Source organism: Schistocerca cancellata, chromosome 1 (genome assembly GCF_023864275.1).
Source record: "Schistocerca cancellata isolate TAMUIC-IGC-003103 chromosome 1, iqSchCanc2.1, whole genome shotgun sequence".
NCBI classification, from domain to species: Eukaryota; Metazoa; Arthropoda; class Insecta; order Orthoptera; family Acrididae; genus Schistocerca; species Schistocerca cancellata.
The window spans coordinates 192676784-192688211 of NC_064626.1; positions in this window are offsets into that span (position 1 = coordinate 192676784).

An 11428-nucleotide genomic window follows, 5' to 3' on the forward strand; every position below is an offset into this window, starting at 1 on the left:
TTTTCTCTGTGAGGCTTGATGCTCCAGTGCAGTGGCAGCGTATACAATTGAAAAAATTATTTTTAATAAAACTGTACCTCTAGTCTACAAAATAAATGAAAAATACTACAAGACGCCGTTCTGCATTTATTTAGATTATTATCTTTAATAATTTTTAGAATTGAATGATTATTAAAATACTTTTGTCATTATTAACACAAATGGCGTCACTGCAACAATGGACTTACACCAGTTGGCCAGGGAAACATTTAATTATTACGTAAATGATAACTGTGGGTCAGAGAAGGTAGTTTTTGCTACTAACTAAAAACGCGCACTACCAAGCTATTTGCATATACATTTAACATTAATTATCATGAGACTATATATAATTGAAATAATTATTTTTCAGACTGTGATCTATACGCGAGCGTCAGATAGGACATCAGAACCAACCAGACACAGAAGACAAAGAAGAAGACAAGAGCGTAAAACAAAGAAATCTTCTTCTTATATACTACGATACAGAGATAGTAAAAAAATGGCTCTGAGCACTATGGGACTTAACATCTATGGTCATCAGTCCCCTAGAACTTAGAACTACTTAAACCTAACTAACCTAAGGACAGCACATAACACCCAGCCATCACGAGGCAGAGAAAATCCCTGACCCCGCCGGGAATCGAACCCGGGAACCCGGGCATGGGAAGCGAGAACGCTACCGCACGACCACGAGATGCGGGCAGAGATAGTAGTAATTACAATTCTGTGATCACGTATAGCAGTTCCATCGTAGTTACATATCGATAAGTTGATTTACATTACTTTTTTCAAGAAGCGATGCTATAAGATGACAGTCGGCAGACATTGTTGAAAAATGTAGCACTAAATGATAATGGCATACAGTCGTTTTCCGTCACGTAAGAGACTTTTTGGGTTCGCTGCCACAGATTTACAGACCCACAGTGAAGCAAGAAATTTTGAACATGTAGATTAATTATCAAATAATGGCAGCTAGAAACCCTAATTCTTCTACTCAGCCATTCAGTACCAAAGTTCTGTTTAACTCAAGTTCGTGGCACTCAAATACACTACGTCAAATTGCGAGCACTCCTGATTTTGAAGCCATCTATTTCCACCATTTCCGTTGTCATGTGTACATACTCGCCTCAAGAGCCTGCTGATTTGACACTACATCCCGTTCAACAACAGCAGAATTTCAGAGTGCAAGATATTGAAAATATGATACAAGACAATATAATACAATACCATAATGTTAAGAATAACTTTCTTTCGACTGCGATTACATCTCTTGGAGTTATTTGTTATAATTCTTCACAAATTAATTTCTAAACAAAGTTAAACAGATTTTTTATTTAAACTGCAATAAGATCTGAATTTTTCTTCGTCACTTCTTAAATGTTTTTCTAATGTGTAGAAACCTCCATTGGTTCATTTGTTGAACATTCAGTTAAATGGTTGTCTTCTATTTAAATATTGGTACTAAAATACATCATCACAGGTCACACCAATATTCAAGAAAGGTAGTAGTAGTAATCCACTAAATTACAGGTCCATATCGTTAGCGTCGGTGTGCAGCAGGATTTTAAAACATATATTGTGTTCGAACATTATGAATTACGTCGAAGGGAACGGTCTACTGACTCACACGTTAATGTCATGTGCAGTTCCTGATTTTCATAGTTGCTCGTCAGACTAACTTTTGTTATGATGATATATGAATCCGCAACAATTGTCAGATACAATAGTTCAGGTATTCAAATTAAATACTACAGTAAAGAAAATCTTTTCCAGTGGCAACTGCCACCTTGGAAGACAAGTGTTATTGTCGTACTCAATAGTAGCAATCGGAAATGAAGTAAAGTTTTCGCCATTCTTACGGCAGTTGAAATTTTATAATAGTGCCTGGAAAGTACTATTACAAGGAGATTTCTATAAATAATGCAACGCATCTTTTTCTGAAAGTGTAATGGTTCTTTTTCGGTATTCCAGTACACCATATTACTCCACACTCTTTTGGCTACAAAACCCTATTTTTCCACTCAGTCTCCGTTCAATACGACGGCCCTACGCCACGTTACGGAGACGGCCTGCTGTCCACGTGGTATTGCTGTATTGGTATAAGTCGGAGCTAACATCAGATGCATCGATAACCTCACCATCATCCCCGTACTGCTTCCGGCGGAGTGCATCCTCCATTGGGTCAAACAGATGGAAGTCGGAGAGTGCGAGATCCGGGCTGTAGCCTGGACCAAGAAGAACAGATCAATGACTTTTTTGTGCTATTCTCTGGTGTACAAACCTGTGTGCGGCTATGACTTGTCTTGGATAAGTTCGTTTGCACTTTTGTGGCAACGAATACGCTGACATCGTTTCATCAATTTCCTGAGGGTAAAACAACACACTTCATAATTGATCACTGCACCATTAGGGAGAACGTCAAGCAGAATAACCCTTTCCGAATTCCAGAAAATCGTCGACAAGACTTTAAAGTCGCAGGGTGCGGCATTGAGCTCTTTCTTCGGAGGAGAGGTGGTGTGGCGTCACGATGGATTGCCGTTTTGTTTCCGTTTCGTAATGATGAACTCATATGTAATAGTTTGTGACAATGCTCGCAAAAATTGTCACGATCAGCATTAAAACGTGCAAGGAATTCCGCGCTGATGGTCCTTCGTTGCTCTTTATCTTCTTCAGGGTGGCGGCGTGGAATCCAGGGGGGGGGGGGGGGGCACACAGCTTTCAGTACCGCAACTCGTGGACGAGTGTGTCAGCAGTGCTAACAGATACGTCCTGTTGAGCAGCGAGGTGTTGATTGTGATACGACGATCACTTCGAATGAGACTGCGCGCACGTTCCAACATTGCAGGAGGTACAGTTGTGTGCGGCAAGCCTGTGTGTGAGAGATCGAACGCATTTGCGTGGCATTGTTGCGATGATGACAACTCGTCGCCTTAACGCCTACCTTCCTTTTGGTCCCGCCAGGTCACATGTCACCGTGGACATTCTGCAAACGCCTGTGAACATCTGCGATGCTCTATGCTCTGGTTTTCCGCCAAAAGAGACTCAATGAGAGCTCTCTGCTTGGAACGCACCTCCGTTACTGACGTCATTTTGAAGGCTACTTATAACGCCTTCTTCCATCGGAACAGTATGAAACTATATGAATTGAAGTGAGAATTTTCTACGATGTCTCACAACAAATTATACATTTTCTCAATCGAAATTGTCCGAGGAAAAAATATATTGCACTGCTTATGGAACGCCCCTCGTATAATAGACTAGAATTCTGTGTGTGTGTGTGTGTGTGTGTGTGTGTGTGTGTGTGTGTGTGTTTGAAGATGCTTCAACTACTGTATGTATGAGCAAGCCCTGACATTGTAGTGGTACGCAAAATGAAGTATGTAATTGCCATAGAAACGCTTCTAACGTTCCCGGACACAAAAAAACAACTCTGCAGTTCGTCTCAATGAAACCTCGAGTAAAAAAAAAGCATATACCGCCGAGGATGGTACGTTTCTTCGCTTATATAGGGACGAGTGCCGCCTTTAAAGTAGTTTTAATGGACATATAAATTAATGTGATGATATGGGTCTGCATATCTCAAAATAATACAGAGTGCATAATGTAAATAACTTCGTGACAAGTTGTGCTAACGTGTATTATGTTCTCGCGTTTAGCAGTCGACTGTGCTTGGGAGGGGGGGGGGGGTTGAGGGTAGCTTCCAATCTTGTGGTTAGAATTCCCCCAAATTACTCTTTACAAAACCAAGCTTCTGTCAACCTAAAGACAATCCAATATCATCCATAAAAACGCACCTTGCAATTCTTGCATATCAACAAGGAAAAATTGGAGCAGTAACAGGATGAAATGAAGTTAAAACGATGCAGTAACGAGTCACCAGGTTTAAATAATTCGCAACCTCTTCAAGACTGTTCCACTTCATATGAATACGTGGAGGTGTACCAGCGTGCGGACCGCTACAATTGGACAACCTGACTAACCTAAGACTTTAGAGCGTATTTAAGAACTTCATAATCCATAGATTGACATGATCTTAAATGTCATTTTGCATGAAGCGGAAACTGTTCACAACGATGGCTCTCCATCAAACAAAGATAATTTCACGGGAGAAGCTTTGTTCCTGAAATATAGCTGCATGTAGCACGAATGTTTGGTGTGCTCTTTGTGCCGTTTCCACCTCTCTCCACTCCAAGTAGTTACCGATAATATAATTTCATTTACTGATAGTTTGAGAAAGCGGATAAAGGCGGGTTCGACTGAGAACTGTTATTCTTTGCGAATTATCAACTGCAGCGTTACCGAAAATATTACTCATTTCTAACAAACTTAGACACTCGGTTTTAGCAATATTCTGCATGTCACCATACAACTATAATCGTTTCTCATTGAAACCTTAAGACGAACATACCGAGACACGAATAACGGTACCGAAATGAAATCTGCTAAACGTCTGGGCAATGCCAAAATGCACATACTCTGAACTCCATTGAACGTCTCACGCTGCCTCGACTGTCAAATTAAGCACTAGTGTCAAGCAACAACTATCACTATTATCGAAAGCATTGTTGGTCGGCAGCGTTTACTACGGAACGCCGGGCTCAACTAAACCAGCGGTAGTTGCATTAACGCCAAGTCCTCTACCCAACATAAACCATTTCCCCTGAGGTCACAGATTTTGCTCAGTTTGACCGTACCCCATTTTACCGACCCACACCTAATGTGACATCTTTGACCAAAATAGTACGAGTACGAGGCAGAAATGAAAAGTCCTTCACCGGAGTTATGAAACTCTCGTGTATATCAAATATTCATGTTGCTTGGTATTAAAACAGATGAGAATACTAACAAGCTTTGTAAAAATGTCAATATACGCTGTTACTATGTTAGCTTCATACTGGAGGAAGCTTTCTCAAAGATAGAGGACTACCAGTAGAAATTACAGGATATGAAACTAGTAACCTAAAAAAATGATATATTAACGAGTGTTCAGATATATAGCAGCTTGATGTTACTATCAATTCTATGAAAAATTTCACTATGAATTTAATACAACTTAAAAACTAAGATTAAGCAATATTTGGGAACCAACAGATATAGATTTCGGAAAGAACAAGGAACAATATGAATTATTTTGGAGATTAGAATTCAGATTAACAAGAAAAAGCGGGTAATACTCTCTTCTATAGAGAAGTATTTTTATGTTATTTACTTGAAGCTAATTTTTGAAAGACTGAATTGAATTGGAGCAGTTTCCAGAAATAAGTAGCTCATTTTCACTTTTTCACAAGCTCCACAGTTAAGAAATAGGCACTGATAGAATTAAGAAAGGTGTTAGAATAAGAAGAGTTGCCTAGCATTGTTGTCTGCTCTCTTCTTACTTTTTGTTTGATATCCTTATGGAAAATGCAGTAAAAGTAAGGGATAAATTATTCAAAAAGAATAAAATTTGAGAAGTGACATCCCACTAGACTTTTAGATGATATTGCAATCCTAGCATATTCATAGCAGTACATTTACTACACAATAATATTTCTGACTGATGCCGTGTGCAATAATAAGGTAATGAAAACGCAAATAAATTCGAAACAGTGGTCCCAAGCAAGCTGCATTGGCATGAAGAGCTAACAAATAAGTTAACAACTGGTTTTATATCGCAAGTACAGTGACTGATTATACCAGAGGTCTCATGAACATTAAAAAGAAATATCCTAGAGACGAAACACGCCTTCAGAAATAAAGGAATTTATATTGAAAAAAGCCTATTACTATAGAAGTAAAGAGGAAATCTGTCCATACATTTGTTTGGAGCGTTTAGGCTGAGTGAATCGACACACACTAAGTAGAATGGTAAAAAAAAGAAAAAAATAGAAAAAGAAAAAGTTAGAGGCAATGGAGATGTGAATACGTGGATCTGTCACAAAAGGAATGTGAACTGAGAAAAAAATCAATATTCAACTTCAAAACAAATAAGTGAGAGAAGGACAATATTTGACGCTCTATGAAAAAGGAAAAATAGAGTAAATTGGAACACAATTTGGCTTCTGGAACAAGTCTCAAGAATCTAGTAAGAAGAAATTCAACACATTGTTAACGATTTAAAGCCGTCTGAAGACAATGGCTACAAATAGAAAAATCGAATAAAACAGTTCATGATTAACTACTTTATATTTAATCCAAAACTACACTGAAAACTTCGACCATTGTGGAACAAGCAGAGCTGGCGCACAGCGGACGATGTTTTGCTGCAGGCTCAAAAAAGAGGAGATGTGGCTAACTGAACGATGAGATCCTACGCTCCTGGACACATAAGTTGTAAGACCAGGAAGACAAGCATATAAGGCAGTTTTCGTCATTGTGCATATACAGCGTAGCGTGAAGAATACGTGGTTCATTGTTTAGGTGATGTGGGAATATGCTGAGTGTGAAATAGAGCTTCACCTCTCGAAGCAACTACGACTTTAACCATGCTAGGTACCTAGCAAAAGTGAGCTAGGATGTCAGATGCGATATTTCATACAACTTCCATCGTGTGCCAGGTTTTGTGAATCGTAGCAGCCGGTGGGGAGTGGCATGGCCGTCTCTCAGCAAGTGTGGCAGTCGAAAACACTCTGTACCTAGGAAAGTCGACATAGACTGGAGCGATCTTGTTGAAAGATAAGGTCACAGAGACCTTGTAGATATGGCGCTACCACCAGTCTTAACATGTCAGAAATGAATGGCTGCTATCCTTATTACTGTCTAAGAGAACCAGGAGTTACTGTGTTGTGTATCCACTGGCATCCTATGCTACAACGCCAGTTGCCGAGCTGATATGGCGATGACAAGATAAAACTGCCTGTGTCCATTCTCTGAGAAACCTCCACACACAGAAACGACCGTCACAATGCTGTACACAGTACCGATACTCGTACGAGAAGGTGGCGTGGTGCCTCTCTTGTATCTAGTCTTATCACTGGGCCCACCTCAGTCGATAGACCTCTCACTGTTGCTAGGTCGAGGAAAGCTGCAAAAATGGGCATGCTGGCACTCCATGGCAGTCCAGACGTCGCCTCACCGACCGTGTGCATATTTACATTACATCTATGTACCAACTCCGCAAGACACCGTGCGGTATGTGGTGGATGGTATCCATCACCACTGCCAGTAACATCCATTTCCGTTCCACTTGCAAGTAAGCCCATTACCTATATCAAGGAACTTAACGAGGCCATGATATCCTGCACGTCGAGTGAACAATGTGTTTGTTCTTTGGTGCCAGTTACGTGGGGTCGCTGAGAACCTTCATGACGCTGGGTATCACCATACTGAACGCATGAATTTCACATCAGCATGACACTCGTGGCCGCCCAATGATTGCGAGCGGCAGTACCGTGGAACAGTATATTGCCACGATCCAGCCACCATCGAATTGTGGTTTTGCTGATAGACATTTATCCATCTTACACGAAACATAGTACTATCATCTCGCAAATGCGAACGTCTCGTTGCGATTTATGCATGAGAAACGCGCTGCATAATCCTTGTTTGTGTGCAGAATGTACGAGGACGGACAGAAGAGCAATACCCCAATTTTTAATGTGAAAACTGCTGAAGTTTTTGAAATTAAATAAACATTATTAGCATTCTAAATCTTCATTCTTCATATTTATTTTTCATAATATTCACGCTGGCGACGGACGTTTTTCACCCAGGAAGAGACCAGTATGTTGATATGACCACTTTATAACGTTTGACTTGGTTGACGGATCCACAACCTCACCTCTGCCTTCTCTGCTTCATCACCTATAAAGTGTAGTCGTCGAAGGTGTTCCTAAGTTGTGGAAATAGATGAATATCAAGTGCGGTCAAGTGTCGGCCATACAGAGGATGATCGATGACAGTAAACCCGAGGTTTCGGATAATTTCAGATCTCGCAGCGCTCGTGCATGATCTGACTGAAGAAAGGGTGCTCCGTGTGTAGACGAATTCGAATTTGTGCATTCATTATTTTGCAGTTAGAAACTCGATTACAGCATGTTGCTTCTCATGCACCGACATAGCTAAGTTACACGCCGCCATGTTTCACTCTAGAATTCGGACCCTGTAGCGGCAGAGAGCTGCGAAAACGTACACATGATGAATAAAGATGTAAGCTGTTAGTAACGTTTGTTTTATTTAAAATGCTTTAAGAGGTTTCACATAAAAAATTCGAAGTCATTACTTTCCGGCACGCCCTCGTAAGTGGCGTTACTCTTAGCGATAGTACTTTGTGCAGCAGCACTGAAGTGCTAATCTTTTGCATATCGAAGCTCGTAGAACAGTACATGCCAATCTAACATGTGGTGTTTGTCACCTTTCTATTGAAGCAATTTTAGCGGCCAGGAACGACCTTTCAGTCTAAACTGAAAGCCACCCGCCTTCTTTGCTATGGAGACGGGTGCATATATAAGAGATAAAAGGGGCCATCCATGTTTCTGCTGCCAGTCACTAAACTTCCGCGTTTCGGAGTAGACTGTAGGATGCTTCCAGTGAGAAGGATGAACTGAAGAGACTGTCCAGTATAACGCAGTAAGCGCGAAATCAGCCTCTAAAGTACCATCGATGAACGGTCTTGCAGTCCAATACTTAAGGTAGCAATCAGAACGCAGCGACGGCGACAGTCGACCGCCGTCAGGGACAGGTGACAGACTCAGGTGATGTCCCTGGCAGCGACCTGCTGTTGCCATAACCAGCGACACTATCTACAGTCCATCGTCCCAATTTGTAGACGACGGTTGTCGGCGAATAAATGTCGACAACTGAAACTGTGTGTATACTTTTGAAAGAGGAGGACATTTACATCTACATAGATACTCTGCAAATCACATTTAAGTGCCTGGCAGAGGGTTCATCGAACCACCTTCACAATTCTCTATTATTTCAATCTCGTATATCGCGCGGAAAGAATGAACACCTATATCTTTCCGTACGAGCTCTGATTTCCCTTATTTTATCGTGGTGATCGTTCCGCTCTATGTAGGTCGGTGTCAACAACATATTTTCACTTTCGTAGAAGAAAGTTGGTGATTGGAATTTCGTGAGAAGATTCCGTTGCAACGAAAAACGCCTTTCTTTTAATGATTTCCAGCCCAAATCCTGTATCATTTCTGTGACACTCTCTCCTATATTTCGCGATAATACATAATCAGCTGCCTTTCATTGAACTTTTTCGATGTACTCCGTCAATCCTACCTGGTAATGATCCCACACCGCGCAGCAGTATTCTAAAGGAGTACGGACAAGCGTAGTGTAGACAGCCACCTTAATAGGTCTGTTACATTTTCTAAGTGTTCTAACAATAAAATGCAGTCTTTGGTTAGCCTTCCGCACAACATTTTCTGTGTGTTCCTTCCAATTTAAGTTGCTCGCAATTGTAATACGTAGGTATTTAGTTGAATTTACGGCTTTATATCAGACTGATTTATCGTGTAACCGAAATATAGTGAGTTCCTTTTAGCACTCATGTGCATGACCTCACACTTTTCGTTGTTTAGGGTTAACTGCCACTTTTCGCACCATTCAGATATTTTTTCTAAATCGTTTTGCAGTTTGTTTTGATCTTCTGATGACTCTATTAGTCGATAAATGACAGCGTCACCTGCAAACAACAGAAGACGGCTGCTCAGATTGTCTGTCATATCGTTTGTATAGATAAGGAACAGCAAAGGACCTATAACACTACGTTGGGGAACGCCTGAAATCACTTCTGTTTTACTCGATGACTTTCCGTCAATTACTACGAACTGTGACCTCTCTGACAGGAAATCGCAAATCCAGTCAGATAACTGAGACGATATTCCATAAGCACACAAGTTTACTACGAGCCGCTTGTGTGGTACAGTGTCAAAAGCCTTCCGGAAATCCAGGAATACGGAATCGATCTGAAATCCCTTGTCAACAGCACTTAGTACTTCATGTGAATAAGTGTCACAGGACTTGATACAACAATAGTACAAAATCAGTTGTTACAAATTACATATGCGCGCGGATGCTTTTACCTTATACTACATCGCAAAGGCACCGCCATCGCTCTCCACGACCGGCCCAACCGCCCGACTGCGAGCTTTTACCACTACTACTTCTGCCGACACTGCTCTCTGGTCTGCGATTCTGTTGTAGCTTACATATCGCAGCCAGCGCGTGAGCATTCCATCGAAGTTACATCTGCTCAAGTACACTAGCAATAAATTCCTTATTCATGGACCTCTTACATAACCCTCCACTGGGGAGTAAGAATTTGGCAGCAATGGTGAGTCAATTGCACTTGCCACACACACACACACACACACACACACACACACACATATATATATATATATATATATATATATATATATATATATATATTGTAAATAGGCTGTTTATGTTTTCTTATTGGCAACGTTACGTAGCGCTCTATATGAAAATCACTGGCTGTGCTGTGTGCAGTCTGTGGCTAGTTTGCATTGTTGTCTGCCATTGTATTGTTGGGCAGGTGGATGTTAACAGCGCATAGCGTTGGACAGTGGGAGGTGAGCCGCCAGCAGTGGCGGATGTGTGGAGAGAGATGGCGGAAGTTTTGAAATTGAAATGCTATGTATATTATGATTATTAAGGTAAATACAGTGTTTGTTCTCTATTAAAATCTTTCATTTGCTAACTATCCCTATCAGTAGTTAGTGCCTTCAGTAGTTTGAATCTTTTATTTAGCTGGCAGTAGTGGCGCTCGCTGTATTGCAGTAGCTTGAGTAAGGAAGATTTTTGTGAGGTAAGTGATTTGTGAAAGGTACAGGTTAATGTTAGTCAGGGCCATTCCTTTGTAGGGATATTTGAAAGTCAGATTGTGTTGCGCTAAAAATATTGTGTGTCAGTTTAAGCACAGTCATGTATAATTTGTTCTAAGGGGACGTTTCATATGGCGACCCTGCCAGGATACCTCACTGGAATCTTCTGATTTTTTCTTGTAGTTTGTGTATTTAGTGTAGCTTTTGTTTATTGCTAGCGCATAATTGTAGAGAGAATCTCCTTTGTAGTTGCAGTCTTTCATTGTTGTACTGTAAAACAGTTGTGGCATGCATGTAGATTTGCACCAAGTATTTCGCGGCTGCGCTTGCAATTAACTACATATTATGTTCAGTGCTATGTTAATGTGTTCTCTTATTTTTGCTATTCAAATTGTGCTTTTCTGTGTTATCGTGTGAAATATTGTGACAATAATGGCGTGTGAAAAACGTAACACTCGGCTCCAAAGTAAACTGAGAAATAATAGTGACGACGAGCGTAGCTTATCAGCACCACTGGGTAGTGAATTAACAGACATTCCAAGTAGTAATTTGGTAATTGTACATAGGGAAATGGAGCGGGCGTCAAATAATGGTGTAGACGGTGAAACAATTAGTGAACAGGGAAG